Source organism: Podarcis cretensis, assembly GCF_951804945.1.
Source record: "Podarcis cretensis genome assembly, chromosome: 15".
NCBI lineage: Eukaryota > Metazoa > Chordata > Lepidosauria > Squamata > Lacertidae > Podarcis > Podarcis cretensis.
Genome location: NC_137185.1, coordinates 30,756,605 through 30,774,466, shown reverse-complemented (window position 1 = coordinate 30,774,466; position 17,862 = coordinate 30,756,605). Strand labels below are relative to the sequence as shown.

General features: G+C 41.4%; 1 long non-coding RNA gene across 1 annotated transcript; it reads left to right on the top strand.

Annotated features, from left to right (window-relative positions):
• The first annotated feature begins 465 nt into the window (after positions 1–465).
• Positions 466–17,532, top strand: LOC307204031. The gene is made up of 3 exons (XR_013833472.1): positions 466–737; positions 16,369–16,456; positions 17,432–17,532. It is a non-coding gene; the product is annotated as an uncharacterized lncRNA (long non-coding RNA).
• Positions 17,533–17,862: the final 330 nt, after the last annotated feature.

Below are 17,862 nucleotides of genomic sequence, written 5' to 3'. Positions count from 1 at the left end.
AAATGTGATCATGCATTTTATCTATTGCCTACTTAGGTCCTGAGATGCATTTATTTCCTCTTGTGTAAGCCTGCATCATTTCTGAACCACCAAGTAAAAGTCAGCCCATCAGTCATTAGGGATGGGTGAGTGGATGAATGAATCGGTCTGTTTCTAGACTCCGTCAGTTTTGCATCTCTTCATTCATAAGCCCATTCTATCCAATTTCTGCCTTAATCTGTGTATTAAAAATAATCGACATGAAACTTCATGTAGACATAAATATTTTGAAAATATTTTCCCCTCAATGTGCATGATTTTAAGCATACTTTGTCCCCAAATAAGCATTTCTATATACAGTCATACCTTAGAAGTCAAACAGAATCTGTTCCAGAAGTCCATTCGACTTCCAAAGCATTTGAAGACTAAAGCACAGCTTCTGATTGGCTGCAGGAAGTTCCTGCAGCCAATTAGAAGCTGTGGAAGCCCTGTCAGATGTTCAGCTTCCAAAAGAACTTCCATAAACTGGAACAGTCACTTCCAGGTTTTGATCATTTGAGAGCCAAAACCAAGGTACGACTGTACATTGATCCCATTCATGTTGGGTTTCCTATTCTGTTAAACAACTATGAATAGTCAGGCACCTCTTTCAAGTCATTGTGCTGAATACATGAACACCAAGAGGTTGGACTCAGAGATGTATGTGGTGTTGGGAGAAGATCCAGTCACGTGGTCTGTTTCTATTGAGTACCTTTGAGGTATGGATGATATCTGAAAAGTGCTTTTATCTCATAGAGTTCACTAATAGTCGCCAAGATCAGAGCTAGGCATAGGGGGAAGAAATTTGATTCACTTCGCTTTTTAAAGGCAAACCTACCCAGTCGGCACTTTCTAAAACAATACACGAACAATACACAGCCATCCTTCAAAAGCCACACTTTGGCAAATTTAGCAATGCAGTTCTTCAGCCCAAGCAACGTGAAAATGCATTATATTTGGCTGGGTGGGTGGGGAGTTGCTTTGCAAAAATCTGTATTTGGCAAAATCGTTTTTTTGAAAATGGTTAGGAGAAATTTGCAGTAGAACACTGAGGACTCTTTAAAAATAAATAAAGAAATCACAGATGGATGTTGAAATGTGCAGACTTGAGAGTCGGGAAGGAGAAAGTGAGAGAAAACAAAGTAGAAAGATTTCCTTATACTGAATCAGAGCCAATCCTGCTACATAGCTTTTCATCGTTGTCTGCACATCTCCACCTGGTTTCCTTGTGTGATTCTAGGATGAGATACATCTTTACTTTTGCTTTTAAGTTTGCGGCCAAGAAAGAGAATGTTGAGAATTGGCTGTGATAGCTAGATAGCTAGATACATATATACATTGATGATAAAAAATATGGGCTGCTTTAATTTGGCTATGGATAAATCCTGCAGCTCCATTACATTCAAGGTCTTTCCAGACCAGTCTGTGCTTAACCTTTCCCAGCCGGCCCTTTCCACGTGAATTTCAATTATACCACTTCCACTTTTGTACTAGTTTTCTGCCATAAATATGGCAGAGGAGACACTTCCATTATGAGCCTCTGACTTCCAGGAATTGAATGAACAGAGCTGGCCAAAACAAATTCAAAGAAAACAACCCACTGTATCTTGTAATGAACAGATTCAAGAACAAAATCACTGACCTGGGTCATTCTGTGGTAGCTTGCATTACAACAAAGAAAAGAAAATGTGAAATAACATTTTGCTTTGGAAGGTTGGATTCCTACAGCCCCTGGAAGGGCACTGTAACTCTCTCCCATTCCTGCTGTCATGGAAACATCCACAGCCATGGTCCTTACTGACATCAGAGCTCTGATCTTGGTGGGGGAGGATTTGGTTTGGTTCACACAACCCTTCCTAAGCTGCACTTTCTGAAACAATGTACAAAACGAAATGCCACTATTGCAAACGCACCCTTCCCCAAGTTTTGAGATGCAGATTTCCACCCTCAAAATGGATTTAAATTGCATATATTGGGAAAAGGTGTCCATAAAAATGGATGTATTAGTGAAAATAACATATGAAAACACATTATATTAGAGGAGAGAATGTTTTTGACAGTGTGTATGTTAAACAAAATGGCGTGCAACAGTTTACGGTATATAGAGGAGAAGAAATGGGTACTCAAATGCTGATAAATTTTCATGAGTACATTAGGAAAAAACAACAATAGCAAACTGACGCACAAGCATGGGAAACGGCACTTTAGAGGGAGGAAAAATGGGGAACTGGGGGAAACTGACTTTTTTGGAATCATCCATTTCTGGTAGGGGTATTCACATGTTATAGTCAACAAGTGTACAATCTGCATTCACAAAGAGAAATTGCACAAATCAACAAAGGCACACTCTTTCACACAAACACTTGAACATCTGTAGAAACAGCTGGTACCTGTGTTTAGTATAACATGTGAACAGATTTTAGTGTCAGGTTGGTTTGAGGGCATATGGAGGGAGTGTCAGGAAATGGCTTCAACCCAAAGGATCCCAATCTATTCAACATGCCCCAAACAAAGAAGAGATTTAGACAAGCTCGTGGCTATGTCTAGATCTCCCCATCTTTTCTCTTTCCCATTGCTGAGTCTTGTGTCAATGTTGTTTGATGAGGATCATCTACATGTGTAAATAGCAACTTAATGCTGCTGTCATCAAATCATGAACATGCACATGTGAACAGGGTTCTAGAGACCTTTGCACCACACGCTTTGTTGATAGACACACAATATTTGTATTATCAGTATTGGGATGAACAGGAATGGCTTTTTAAAGATTAGGCTACAATGGCCTGAGCCTACAGGGGATTTGCCCAAGGCCACCCATTGTGAGTAAAGATTTTGCAACATTTTCATTCATCCTAGCCTTCCAAGCCCAGTAGTTGAGCCATTGCACCATATGAGAGATCTAGACAAGCATTCTAAATGTATTTCTGTCATGATTTCCATAATAAAAAACCCATTCCTTGCATATTGAAGCTTCAGTCATGTACCATTTACTTACTCATAAATCCTTCTGACATCAGTGGGATTTATACATGTATTAATGATGGCAGTGTGGTATCCTTACATTGTGAATTAATGACCTAGATATTAACCAACACTGGTCTCAGGGATGGGTGGGTGGAATCACAGTACTGTTTAAGGTGATATTACAAGCTGAATATGATGTATGTGTGTTGTCTACACTCTCTGTATTCTTGCATTTTTGGAATAGAAACCAATGGGACTTCAGCCCAAACAACGGTATTGAGGTTACCAGGCATTCAGGATATGTCTTCCAATGTGGCAAAACTTGCCTCATCATTAAACTCCATACAAATATAAACTACTGATAGCCGTGGCAGTGGAAAATGATCAGAATGGATCTTTTTTATTAGAAGCTAAGTTAAAAAGTTAATTTGCAATGTGTGAACCATTAACCACAGTGACCCCTTTAATTAGACTATGGCATTTGCTCTCACACCCCAAATGGGAGCCATATGTTCTTTCCCATGAACTCTGTAGACTTCTGTGAGATCATCACTTCCATACCATAATAGTTTACTCCTTTCATGAGATTTCTAGTCCAATAAAGATACCTTCAATAATTGAACTTCTCTCTTTCTCTCACAAATGGATCCAAGCTTAGGCAGATCAAGATGAGAGGGGGGGGGGACATGTCTGATTTAAAAAGATAACTTTTGTGCCAAAACCAGGACCCCTGACCTATTGGTACAATTACTCAAAGCTTAATATGGTTTATGGCTCACTTGAGTCCCCATCCATTGTGACCTAGTAAAAGTGCTGTACTTTAGAGAAACCTCTCTAAAGGTCAAATGATTGGGAAGGCAAATTGCTTAGCGATGAACAATGTATTTACTAGATGTGTTGCAAAAGGAAAAGAGGGAGTTGTAAAACCTGGAATTACATTTGGGATCATTTTCTGTCCTCAGCCTGCTTTGAATGGTGTAGAGGCACATAATAATGGCTTATGGATATAGATGTAATGTGTTTGGCGTTCATATTGGACTTCTGCTGTGGCTTGTAAAGTGGATGCTAGTAGGAACTGTTAGTAGTTTCTGCTGGATGATCAAGGAGGAATGGGAGTTCATAGTCTTGCCAGAAATTGGTGGGAGGTGGTGCTGGAGAAAATGGATGCATCACTTAGGGCTGGATGAATCTGTCAATTTCAGCTTCTCATATTCTCCAGTCTTAAATTCACTTCACAACATTTCTGCATCTGGTTGCATTTTTAAAAGTCTTCCCCAAAATCCATCAGCATTTTAGTGTCCATTTCTCTTAATATACACTCATAATATACACTCATAATATACACAATATGCAAGCACTTTTGACTGATACGGTGCCTTTTTGTGGTTTTCACTAATGCAACTTCCCCTTAATACATACCTTTAAGTACAAATTATTTGATTGGAGAACTGCATCACAGAGTTCAGAGAAGTGCGGATTTTGTAGGTTTCTGTCAAAATATGAACTGAACCTGATTTCTCCCACATCTCTCACTGGCATCGTGGAAGTCTGCAGTTGTTGATTGATGGCAGCTATTGACTCAGCAATTTCATTATTGGACAGAGGTGCCCCCTGCCATTACTTCCCTCACTTATGGGAAAACTCTAGTTCCTCCAGATATTGCTCATCCTCAACTCTCATCATCTCTGACTACCCCTCAGCCAAAAACACTTGAAGGACCACATATTTTCCCATTGATTATTGAAGATCATTTAACTTCAGTAACCACCAGCAGTGAAATAGTTGGAACTACAGTCTCCCATTGACTGTTTGCTCATATCCTGGTGAATTTCCAAGTGGACCTTAGTATCCCCCCCACACACACACACACACAAATGAGTGGCTGGTTTGCATTCCATTCTATGGCAAAATCAATCAATAAATAATTGGTCTTGTGGATTCTGTTGTCATGAAGGTCAAATGTGCCTTCTAACCTTGACACTGATGGGCCGGATATCATTGGCAGAGATCTTGAGAGGGTTGTGGTGCCATTTGCCTCTTTGCAAAGGATTCACAGAAACATATGGAAACACCCCCCCCCCATGTTTCTTGTTTCCCCCATGGAGTACATTTCATTAGAGGTCTTTTTATTCACCATCAGCCAGTTGCTCTGGGGCAGGTCTTATGGGCCAACTGCTATTTTCAATACCATCATTTACAATACAGTGGTACCTCGGGTTAAGAACTTAATTTGTTCTGGAGGTCCGTTCTTAACCTGAAACTGTTCTTAACCTGAGGTACCACTTTAGCTAATGGGGCCTCTCGCTGCTGCTGCATGATTTCTGTTCTCATCCTGAAGCAAAGTTCTTAACCCAAGGTACTATTTCTGGGTTAGTGGAGTCTGTAACCGGAAGCGTCTGTAACCTGAGGTACCACTGTACACAAAATGCAAAGATTGACATGTGGGAGGGTGGGTATAAGGAAAAATTCCAAACTCAACAGCTGGGTTGTTGGGATCAACCCAAAATATCACAAAATAATGAACAAGTTTTTAATATATATATATAATCTATCTCCAATTTGCTTTTTTATTACAATACTTTATTGCAGTAAAAGAGATTTGATAAGATAAGATATGTGTGTATGCACCCCATCTCACCTTGTTGGGGGGGCACCTTTTTCCTCTTAGCGCACTTGACCTTGGAAATGTTTAGAGAGTACAAGACAAGAAAAATGTCCTATTTTCCAGCACTGTCATCCATTACTCAGCTGAGCGGAGACTTGCCATCCAAAAGTGGGAGAGGAATTAAAAAAGAGAGAGACTCAAAGGGAACACAAATTATATTTGCTGTGATCAGATAACAAGGAAATACAGTCAAGTCCCCCTCATGCCCTGAGGGGAAACATGTCTAATTACACATTCAGCAGTGCTAATATTTCCTTTAAGGCAATGCGTAAGGAGACAAAACCAGGGTGGCAACTTGCAAAGACTTTTCTTCCCTCCATCTCTCTTTCTCTCTTTCTTTTCCCCTTTTCCCTGACCCCAGTGGTTATCTCCTGATTTATCAGCAATACTAGATGGATTTTTTCACATCAGTAGGCACCATCCAGAAAAAAAACCAAAACAAAGCAAAGCAAAACAAAGCATAACAATCACAAAGAAAATCCAGGAAAAATAAATCAATGTCCACAAAGAAACTGACCAATTTCGGAAAGACCAATTTATTCATAACAGCTATAGTCTGCAAGAGGCACCTTCCTTCTCTTCCATCCATAATATCATTGAATGGTGGCCCAAGACACAGCCAGAGGAAATGGTTGTTTGTTAGGTTTTCTATTGTTTCTCTCTGAGAGCTTCAACTTTCTTTAGCTTATGTTCTCCATCTCTTTCTCACACACACACAACTTTACATTTCAAAAAAGGCTTCTTAATGAATTCTGGCTGATCACTATCCTAATTAATTTACGATAGCAGCGAAAATGGAGCTCGCTGAATAGATACAGGGGGGTAGGCTGGGGGGGGGCTCCCCTGTGCTCTGCCTGCAAAGTCCAGGCTGCTGCTGCAGGTAAACCTGTTCCATTCTTGGGGATGTGTCCCACCATTGCTCTTCGAAGGTCGCAGTTGTGCCTTTATGGGAGCAGTGTTTTGCAAAAGACCCAGGCGACGACACGCTCCTGCAATCTTTCTTGTATTAATTGCTCATTCTCCCCTCAGGGAGATTGCATCTCCTATCTTGAATATGAGAGAGAGGTTGTTTGGGTTTCTTTTCAAAGGAGCAAATGAGTTTTCGTTGTCAGGGAAAGAAAGGCTTTCTTAAATTCTTCTCACTCGTGCACCGGAGATGTGTCAAGCGCTCCAATAGCTCAAGTTTTTTTGGGGGGGGGGCAAATGAGGTTAAGGAGTCAGGAAACTGATGGACTTACAGACTTAGCACAGCAAGAGTTAGCGTGCATGTGTGTGTGTGCGCGCGCACGCACACACACACACCCCGTGCAAGAATGAAAGAGAAGTAAAGACTTTTGAATGGACAGCCTCTTGTAAAGGATCACATCACAAGCTAAGCTTTCAGGTCATCACACCAGCTTCCAATAGTGGTTGCCACACAAAATAAATAAATAAGAAATGTTTTGATGAAAATTCTGTAACGTGGCCTCATTTTTCTCAAGAGCGTGGTGAGTTGATAAAGAGGAAAATTCAGAAATTTCCCAAGAAAAATGAATATTTTGAGAAATTTTGGTTTAGCGTTGGCATCAGGACTCCTTTGACGGGTGGCTAGCTCGCTGTGATGAGAAAGCAAGAGAGATGCGGGGAGACAGACAAACAAAAGAGCTGGCAGTCTGGGAAAGAGGGATATGCACAGACCAAAACTTGGAAGCCAACCATACAATGCACAAGGGATGTGGACAAGGCAAATGCCCAAGCCTAATGAGAAGTATTTATAAAGAGAACAATCCAGGTCAAGAAAGACCAATGGGCTACATAGAAGTGATGTTATAGTGCAGCCTTTCCAATCTTGGTTCCCCAGATATTGTTGCACTGCAACTCCCATCAGCCCCAGCCAGCATGGTCTGATGGCCAGGGCTGGTGGGAATTATAGCCCAACAACATCTGGGAAAACAAGGTTCTGACAGGCTGTTTTGGTAGAATATGGAAAAGCAGCAACATGGCCTTTCTCCTCCAATCTGTCCCCTTTTACTCTTCTGCAGTCATGCAGACTTAGAGTGCCTCAATTCAGGTCCTGGATATGCTTGACTTGAAAAGGAAGGAAGGAAGGAAGGACCCATATTAGAGGTGGGGAAATCATTTTGGTCACAGAGGATGGTTGAGAACATAAGATTGTGCATCTGAAATTTCTGAAATGTGCAATCAAATCTTCATTTCTGTGAGACTCTTCCCCCGCCCCCTGAAATTCGTTCCTGACCAATATGTTTGCAACCTGGAAACTGTCAAAATGTTGTAAAAGGGAGGGCCTGTCCTGGTAAGATATGCACCACTAAGTAAAATTGCTTCCTTGAAGCAGCAGGAGTCTGTTGGGATAAGTATTAAATAAAGCAGATGAGCCTTAGGACATTTATTCCCTCTGATCATATAACGCCCAAATCCTTTAGAGCTTTTTTCATCCCCTATGGAGACTGAATTAGCTTCTTTACACAAGACAAAAATAACAGACCCTTCATCCCTATTACAGAAGAACTCCCCCTCCCTTTCTCTCTGTCCCTATGGAGCTTTGTCCATTGTCACAGGAAAAGAATTGTGATTATTACAGCTGCAGTGTTAGATCAATCAATCAGTTAGATTAATCAATTAGAAACATTTGGATTGACTGAAAAGGTGCCCAGGAAAAATCAGCCCGCAGATTATTATCATTTTAAAATCTTAATGCAAGTACTAGTTAACACTGCAGATGGCAGGCATCATCTTAGCAGAGGTATTCCTTCCTGGGAGCGAGCAAAGGACAAAGCGATCTTGCATTTCATCCCATTAGAACTATTATTTTGTATGCAGTTATATGTGGATTGGATCAAGTAAGAAATAAACAAAATCTCGTGCAAAAAACCAGCCAAGATTTATTTAATTGGTGGCAGCCCTATATTTTAAGAAAATTTCTTCCCACAGCAGTGACTTCTAAGGATAGTCAGGGATTGTCAAAATGGTGCACTCCAAATGTTATTGGACTCCCGCTCCCATCAGCCATTGGCTGTGATCAAGGATGATGGGAGTTGTAGTCCAGTAGCATGCGTGGGACACCTCATTGTCTACCGGTGATGTAAACAAATAAATATCTTAAATGTGCATTCTTGAAAGTAAATCCTATTGAAATAAGTCGAATTTCCATTTAAGTAAACAAGGTTAGGGCCAAGGCTGTAAGAGCTGTTGGACTATGTTTGTTCAGTTCTATGACAAGATATGAAGGTGCAGAATTAGTAAGCTTGGTTTTTCTGGGTCTCTGCACCATCCCGTCTGAGAAGATGTAGCTGGTCTTTTCCTTTAATTTGTTTTTTAACGGCTGAACAGGGATATTCCTGCCTGTCAGCCTGGCTTCTGACAATATCCCTTGCTGCTTATCTTTCACTCATCCTCTTCACTCCATCCCAATACTGGCAGCTGTGTCCATGTCAAACCACCTCTGGTGAGGCAGGCGGGGAGATTAGCTGTGCCTGAAGCTAGTGCCAGGACTATATCCTGGATTAGCCTGGCAACCGCTCCATGCTACTAAGTCACTTTGGGCTCATCCAGACTTCCTTTTGCACCACTTTCCAAGCACACATTCATGCTTTAAAGCTCCACCTCTCTCTGTGTGTGTGTGTGTTTTCCCTCTAAGCATTTCCCCTGGAAAAACCGTCATTTTACCGCTGAATGGGAGCAAACAGCCATCCACAGAAACCCATTTGTTGTTTGTGCCGGGTTTTCACACCATACTCGGACACAGAGCTTTAAAGCCCAGATCTGTGTACTAGAAATGTGCTGCAAAAGGAAATATAGACGAGTCCTTACTGAGTGTCACAGTTGTAGCATCTTTGGGGAAGGTTTGTGAAGAACTAGTGGTACCGCAGAATGCAGGGAAGGGGAGCAACTCATAAGCACGAAGGTCCCCATTATTTCAACTGTTAAAATGTTCATGTGGGTATGTGGTATAGGCCTCCACATGGCTGTACTATGACTATGACACCTCTGACTGCACACTTGGGCAAAACACCTTCAGGGATTTCTTTTTGAAGGGCAGTGGTAGGAATTTCACACACCTTTGATGGGTGGTGAATATTTCATCTGAACCCATCCTCCTGTGGGGAGAGCAATGTATTTATATCCTTTCTATTTTTGAGGGGGAGAAATAAGCATCAAACAGCAAGGTTATAAAACAAAAACAGAGCATCATTAAACACACACATACAAACAATAACAAAATATAATAGTAGCCAAAAATACAAAGCAAAGCAATATCAAATCAGTGAAAAGCAACCAAAAAAGTGAGGGTTGTGGGGGTTAATTAAAGGGTTGCAGCCAATATGAGTCCTACTCAGAGCAGACCTATTGAAGTTAATGGAGATGACTAATGTAGGACAATTAAATTTAATGGGTCTATTCCAAGTACATGTTAGTTGGATATAACTCGCAGCGCAGTGAGAGAGTACTTGGGGGTTTGCAATGTGTGGGCAAACTGAGTGGAGATTCTTACATTTTAAAATATAAGATACCTCCATGACCTGCATGCAAAATATGTTAAAATGTCACCTGTCTCTTGAGGATCAAACCAGCCTTCAGATCCAGACATCATCTGGCACTAAAATGGTATCATTTAAGAATAAAAATGCCGAATTCTTAGAAGGAATACTTTCAATATCAAACTTACTGCCTTTTTTTTGGACAGATTTTATAGTGTTCCATACAAAGACAGTATTCATAGGGAAATGTGTGGATTACGACACAACCAAACCATTTGTCATATATATATATATATGAGAGACACACTGTTCTGGCTGTCAAGCAAGACTTGGGACAAAAATGACTGAAAATATTCTTTCCTTCTACCTCAGTTGAGGGAAGGAAAGTGTTAAGACCTGCCACAGTCCTAATCACTGTATAAAGAGGGGACATCTGGAATGGGATGCTTCAAAATCCAAACAGATGCTCAAACCTAGCCCACCAGATAGGGCCAACAGCCGAGGCAATTAGGGGAAAAAATGTCATTAATTCCATCAAAGGTAATTCCTTCATATTAAGTTGAATTACACTAGCCATGAATTTGGCCTACAGTTTTAGAAGTGCAGAAAGTTTCTATCTTTTGAGTACATGTTTGCTCCTTGCCATCAGAAAATCATGCTAATTTGAAGGTCAGGAAGGTCATTTGATGCCAGACCTATTCTTGTGTCACTGACAACTGAGCTCACCCCCCCCCCCCAGACTGGGGGCTTTCTATTCAATTCCAGCTTGTTGCTGGAATAGAATTGTAGTCACTATTCCTGTAAAAGTGAGCAATGATGGGACCAAGCATATCTCTCTTGGGAGCTATTCCAGTTGTTGAATGCCAAATATACCCTCTTTATATTTGTATATACAATGTAAGTCACAGGGGTGACAACTTGAATAAAATATTGGGGAGGGGGACTGTGGCGTTTGTCCTCCTATGTGTGTGACATCATACCGGGTTCATAGGGAAAGGGTTAACTACCGTATTTTTTGCTCTATAAGACTCACTTTTTCCCTCCTAAAAAGTAAGGGGAAATGTGTGTGCGTCTTATGGAGCGAATGCAGGCTGCACAGCTATCACAGAAGCCAGAACAGCAAGAGGGATTGCTGCTTTTGCTGCTCAGCGATCCCTCTTGCTGTTCTGGCTTCTGAGATTCGGAATTTTTTTCTTCTTTTCCTCCTCCAAAAACTAGGTGCGTCTTGTGGTCTGGTGCGTCTTATAGAGCAAAAAATACGGTAATTGTAAAATGACTAACCAGTGGGAACCCAGGGGGCAGAGTTAACTGTGTATAAGGTTTAAGCACAGAAGTTTTTTGAGTTAGAGTTGTTGAGAAGACAGTCTGGAATTAGAAGAGAAAGACAAGATAAGTCTGTGGGTTGGGCTAGACTGGTGTGAGAGAGTGATTGTTAAGAGGAGTCAGTCAAACAGTTGAGATAATCAGTCAGAAGGTATTAGGAATGTATAGGCCGGTAAAGAAACAAAAGTTAAGATACTGACAAGAATATTATCTGAGAAACCATAAACTTGTTAATGTTTGTAAAATAAACTTGTTTTTTTGGTTCACTTTTAACAACTGACTGGACTCAGTGTTTTACCAGAGAGTAACTGGCTGGTGGCAGCGGGGAAGCGAGCACAGTGGTGGCACAGGGATCAATAGACCATTAAACGTCCGGGGACCCTGTGTGATCGCCACAGGGACAAGTAAGCCCTGCCCTGCATAAATGATCACATGACGCATTGCATGGGGACCATATGAATGGCAATGCCCCTCAACTTTGGGGGTGCAGCCCCTCAAATATTTTATTTGGAGGGGGGCAAAGACCCCTCAGCCCCTAGGAGTTGGCTCCTATGATAAGTCCCCCAAAAAGAGCCTAAGAAGAGAAATGGAGTTGTTGGGTAGGCTCAAGCAGGGCAGGGGCATGAGAGACAATTTTTTAAAATATTCCGGTCCTAAGCTTTAATATTTAAAGATCAAAACCAGCACCTTGAATTGAGCCTGGGACAAGAATGGGAAAGGCAAACAGGCACATCTGATTTGTGCTAGGTGAACAAGCTACTGGTAGTATAATAATCAGCAATGGAAACCATTTCCATGAAGTGTGGGGCTTGTCATGTCAAAGGACATTTGGAATATTAACACTGATTCATGTTTCTCCTCAACTGGCAGATAGGGTGGGAGACTAGAGGTGAAATGAATCATGTCATGATCTCAGGGCTATAATGGCTGAGGGTGGGGAGGCTTTTTGGACAACCTCACTCAGAGCTGTATCATCCAGCGCTGCCATTCTACTTAGGCAACATAATTCTGTGCAACAGATTTTCCCCATCCTCTCCTTTCCCTTGCACCCCTGCAAAATCTGTTCTAGAGGATCAAGGGACCCAATGGAGAAAATTTTAGGGGCATGCAGGGAGAGGGGATGAAGGGGTACTTCCTGTTTTGTGAGTGGAATGCCACTCACACAGGGTTGGATACAACCCTTAGTAATTTGCAATATTCATTAGTATAGGAAATGTACACATAGGAGATGTTGCCTTAAATATCACTGGGTCTTGGGGGCGAGCTGCTGACAGCTACCATGTGGCAGCAACAACTTGTAGGGCCTTTACAGAGGAGACGGAAGAGACTAAAGATTCCATTGAATGCATGTTACATAAAGAACTGGGAATGTAATCCTGGAGAACTTAAGGTTAACACTCTTTGCATTGCTTTTGTCTGACTGTTCAATTAGATTTTTATCGCTGCAGCTGCTAAAACAAAGAACTTTCTCCTTAAACTGATGAAGTGAATTTGAGTGCTCTCCCTTTCTCCACCTATGATACACATTTGGATTTAAATCCTTTCCCTTCAGAGAGTTTCAGCGAACTTTGACCAATTGCAATAATTCACAATTGCAATAATTCACTTAATTTATGATTCACAGGTTGTTACATCATGACCTCGCAATTTGGAATCCATAATTCATTAATTCATTAATTCATTAATTGCAATCATGACTGTAATGTATTATTTTGGTATTTAAACATGGAGTCATATAATAGCATGCAGAGTAGTTCTGAAAACCTGCATGATGTTGGATACAGTTGTCATTGATCATCTGTGGAGCACTTTAACTGTGGAAAAGCACCATACAACACAAAGCTCATCCAGTCTTCTACCCATAGACACACAGATGCCACATTTTATTTGTTTTAGGGATGCTTGAGGATTTCATTTCATCTGTATTTTAAAGGGATGTGACCTGGTTTGCACTTCCCAGACTAATACCCAGAGCAGAATGCAGTTATCAGTTGGCTTTCACACTCCAGTGACTTTTGCTAAACACTTCTTGGCTCAAATAATGTACCAAATGCACATTAAAAATGTATGCTTTAGGTTAAAATCCACATAAAATGTGTATTTTAGGATAAGATGAATACAGCAATGTATATTTTAGGATAAAATGCGTGCAAAATAATGTACATTTTGTACGTTCCTTGAAAATCACAGATTGACACTGAAATGGCATGGAACAGATTTATGAATGAACAGATGTGAAACTGACACAGATTGAAAATAGACTGATTCATAGCCATCTCTTACATTATGTTTTTCCCCGTCCACCAGGCAAGTAGCATCTTTGATGTGGGGCGATTTTAAAGAGGAAAATAGCATGGAGAAAGGGGGTTAACCCCCTCCCTCAGTGCTGTGATCCTGATTTTATTTGCACTCCCCCCACCCCACCCCAAAATATCTGTGGTTGCTCATACATTTTTAAAAAAAGTTGCACCGACACATACACAAGATCTTGGGGGGCAATTCACCGTTGTTTCCTGTGTCTCAGTGAGCAGCTGAGCAAAATAAGAGTAATAATAAAAATTAGAGATTTGCTGAAAGCCTTCAAGTGAGGTTATTCGGGACTGCACTTGGACTGTTGCAAATATTTCCAGTTTCCACTTGTCAGGCTGAAAACAGTGACTGGGGCCCAATGTAGACATATTCATTTAGTTTTGCAAAGCCTCTTTAATTTATCTTAGCTACCACAATTTTCACCACTTGGTTCTACTTCCTTTTTCCTGGATTTGCATCATGAGTGACCACGGTCAATCAGGGTTCCCATAGCATCCTAGATGGCACAACAAGGCTGAGTAGCCACCTGGATTTGGCAACATGATGACATCACTAAGAGCAAATTAGGTCAGTCGAGACAGTTGAGACTGAAGGCAGTGCTTGCTTAATTAGGCATGCAGGAGGCCCTAGCCTAGACAATCAGGGACCAGGCAGTGAACAGGACATCACTAAGCTACATAGACAATCAGATTTAGCTGCAGCATGGTACCACTTAGGGCAAATTAATTTAATTAAAGAAAGTGAATGAGAAGGTGCAGCAGATGGTAATAGAAACAAGAAATGGATGAACATTCTTGCAAGCAATATTGAAAAAATCAGGGATAATACATTGAAGAGAATTTCCCTCCAAGCAATAAATGATTACTACTTCCATGCAGCAAGGGGGTATGTTTGAATAATACAACCATGTGAGATGAAACAATTGTGTGGGACATTGGCAATCAAGTAGCAATCAAGATGGGGTGCAACTAGTTGGGCATGACACATGAGCTTGCCTTCACTCACGTTGTGTCGCTTTTTATCCTCATGCTTGCCCCTAAAGCCTGGGCTTGTAACCATGCCGCTGCAGCTAAGAAGTTGTCTTCTTCCACCTCCAACACCAGACTTTGGGTTTTGTCATAGGGTTCTGCAGACAAAGCCCCATTCCCCTGAGTAGGAGCGGACCTCTCAGATCAGATCTGCAGTATTTCTGGACCTCTGCCTGCAAAAAGAAAAGAAAAAAGATCACAGTCCACCTTGGATCTCACTATGCAAAGAGCACTTATTGAAATCAGCTGAATTAAAGCTTCTCTTTCAATATTTCTTTTCCACGTGGGTTACTACTGACAGAAACTGCGTGGAGTGAAGATGCACTCCCTGCCTAACTCTGTTAATGGATTATAATTCTGCGCTGCAAAGCCACCTGCTGTTCTCTTGCACTCTTTTTCACCCCACCTCTGCTGTTCTGCCTGCTTTAGCCATGCACTGCATGTTTTCAAGCTGACAGACAGAGAGGGGGGGATATTATTTTTTAAAGATTATGGGATACCTGTATTCAAAAGTTGTAGTCTCAAGCTGAAGGAAAGCACACACAACCAGAAGTACCATAACGGCCCTACTATATACATATATCGCATTTCTATCCCATCTTTTTCTTCAAGAAACTCAAGGTAGAATGCATGGTTCTCCCCTTCCTCATTTGCTGTAATTCCCACAACAACCTTGTGTAGGCTAAGAGGCATGCCCAAGTTAACCCAGTGAACTTCATGACTGAGTGGGGATTTGAACCCTAGTCTCCTGGGTCCGAGCTGGACACTCTAACCACTGCACCACACTGTCTCTCTTGTATATAGTTTTGCCTAATATACTTATTTTTGCAAGCAACTTCCCTACTATGATGCATCTTTATATGTGTCCCCCCTCCAATATAAGCATTTCTATGCACACTCCAGACTAGTATATATATACTTGTACATATTACTTGGATGGAGAACTGCCCTGCAAAATTCAGAGACATGCAGCTTCCATAGAATGACTGCAGATTAGTTTAGGTATTGTTTCAGGAAGTGCAAATTATGTAGTTTCACCTTTCAGTGTGAAATGTATTGAATTCCTCCTCCATGCTTACCAGGGAACAAATAAATTTGTTTCGGGGCCTGGTTCCATGCAGTGTGCTCTCATCTGCTGATCTTCAGCACAGGTCAGGAGAGGCAGAATTTACATGACTGGTTGGCTTGTGTGAAACATAGAGGTGCTTTTAAAATGGAATTGTCCCTTACGGGACAAACTGGGTACATCTTGAAGTAAGTAAATGAATAAACCCATCTTAGACCTAATCTAATTAAATATCCTGTGTTGTTGTTTGTGTGGCTCATTCATTTCTCTCTCCTCTTTCCCTCTCTTGTAACCAGCTGTGACCTAGAGGTTGCTTGTTGTATTATAAAAAGGTTTTTTTCTGTCTGTGTTGTACAAGCAGGAATAAAGGAGGCAGGAATGAGCACATTGTCTCCCTGCTAATTAAAAAAGATGCCTGGAGGTTAGCCTCTCTCGCACTCGGGAAACCAAAAAACAGAATGATGAACCCCATTTCAAAGTGGAATAATAATAAAAAGTGTGTTTTGAATTTCAAAGGAACTCATAATTATTGGAAGGACCAGTGCTTATGGCACACCTGATGCATACGAAGCCCTGGTGTCAAAGTTGGAGAAAGTGTCCAATGGTAAGAAGGTCTTTACAAACAGGTTGGAGGGACGGTGATAAAACAACACCATGGAGGTAAAGCAAATCCCCTATTTTATTTTATTTTATTTTTTATTTCTTTCCTATTGAACCATCTTTATGCCTCAGTACCTCAACATTTTCTGGACCACCTCTCCTGATATGACCCTCTTCTACCCTTAGATCATCATCTGAAGTCTTTCTTTAGGAAGATGATGGCAAGGGAGGGCATTTTTAGTTGCGAAATCGCCATCTGTGGAATGTTCTCCCCAGTGAGACCTACCTGGTGCCTTCAGTGATGTATTTTTGGTGCCAGGTAAAACCTTACCTCCCCACCCCCACCCCCCAGGTTTTTGTTGGACTATGATGGTGATGTTTGCTGGTAGTTGTGCTGCATAAGCTTTCTGGTGCTGTTATTGGGGGTTACTTGTGTGTTTTTTTATGAACTGAATATGTTTCTGTGTAAATGTTTTTTTCTGTAAATGTGTTTTTTATTATAATGTATTTTTTTACTTATGTTCTTAAATATGTTGCAAGTCGCTCAGAGACCTTTTTGTGTAGTGAGTGACTAACAGCTTCAAATAGTGATGATGATTGACATCTTCAAATATCTCAAAGGCTGTCACCTAGGCAATGGAACAGTAGCTAATGGGGTCCATCTGCTGCATCAGCATGCTTGAGGTTGATCATCAAGATCGGCTTGCACACCTCTAATGAAGGAAAGGCCACTGAGGGATGCCCCCCTTCTGAGGCAGTCTGTCTCACCGTCCAACAATTTGTACCCTCAGGAGCTACTTAATATTTAGCTGATATTCCCTTTCTTGTAATTTGATGGTTTTTGAGGTCTGTCTGTCTATCCACTTATCCATGATCAACATGAAGGGTTGATATTGTTGGGGGGGGGGAAATTGGGACACCTGCTGGAGCATCTGTGCCATGTTGATCTCACATCCACCTTGCCACACCTCCTCTCCAGCCCAGGAAGAAGCAGTGACTCAGCAAGAGGGAGTTCAGGGAAGCAGTGTAGTTCCACCACACTGTCCATTGTTCATATCTACAAAGATTCTGATCTCTCTCCCATCCCACCACCTGAGCCTCCTGACAATTCTGCTCCACTTCAATGCTGTCTTGAACAGGAGATATTCAGTTTGTCTTTATTTATCTTTGCTGCAAAATAAAATGGATGGAATGGGGAGGAACTATCATGTTGTGTTCAATCAACTGGGTCTGGTGCTCTGCCTCTTAGAGTGGTCAGCTTGTAAGCAGAACAGTGGAGAGGAGAGATGTCCACCACCACCTCTTTCTTGTGCCATCTGTTGACCAAGAGGGCAGGGCCAAAAGTGACACCTTCAAACTAGATGACAGGGGATTACAGGTAAATTTAGGGAGGACTTTTCGACTGAGCTT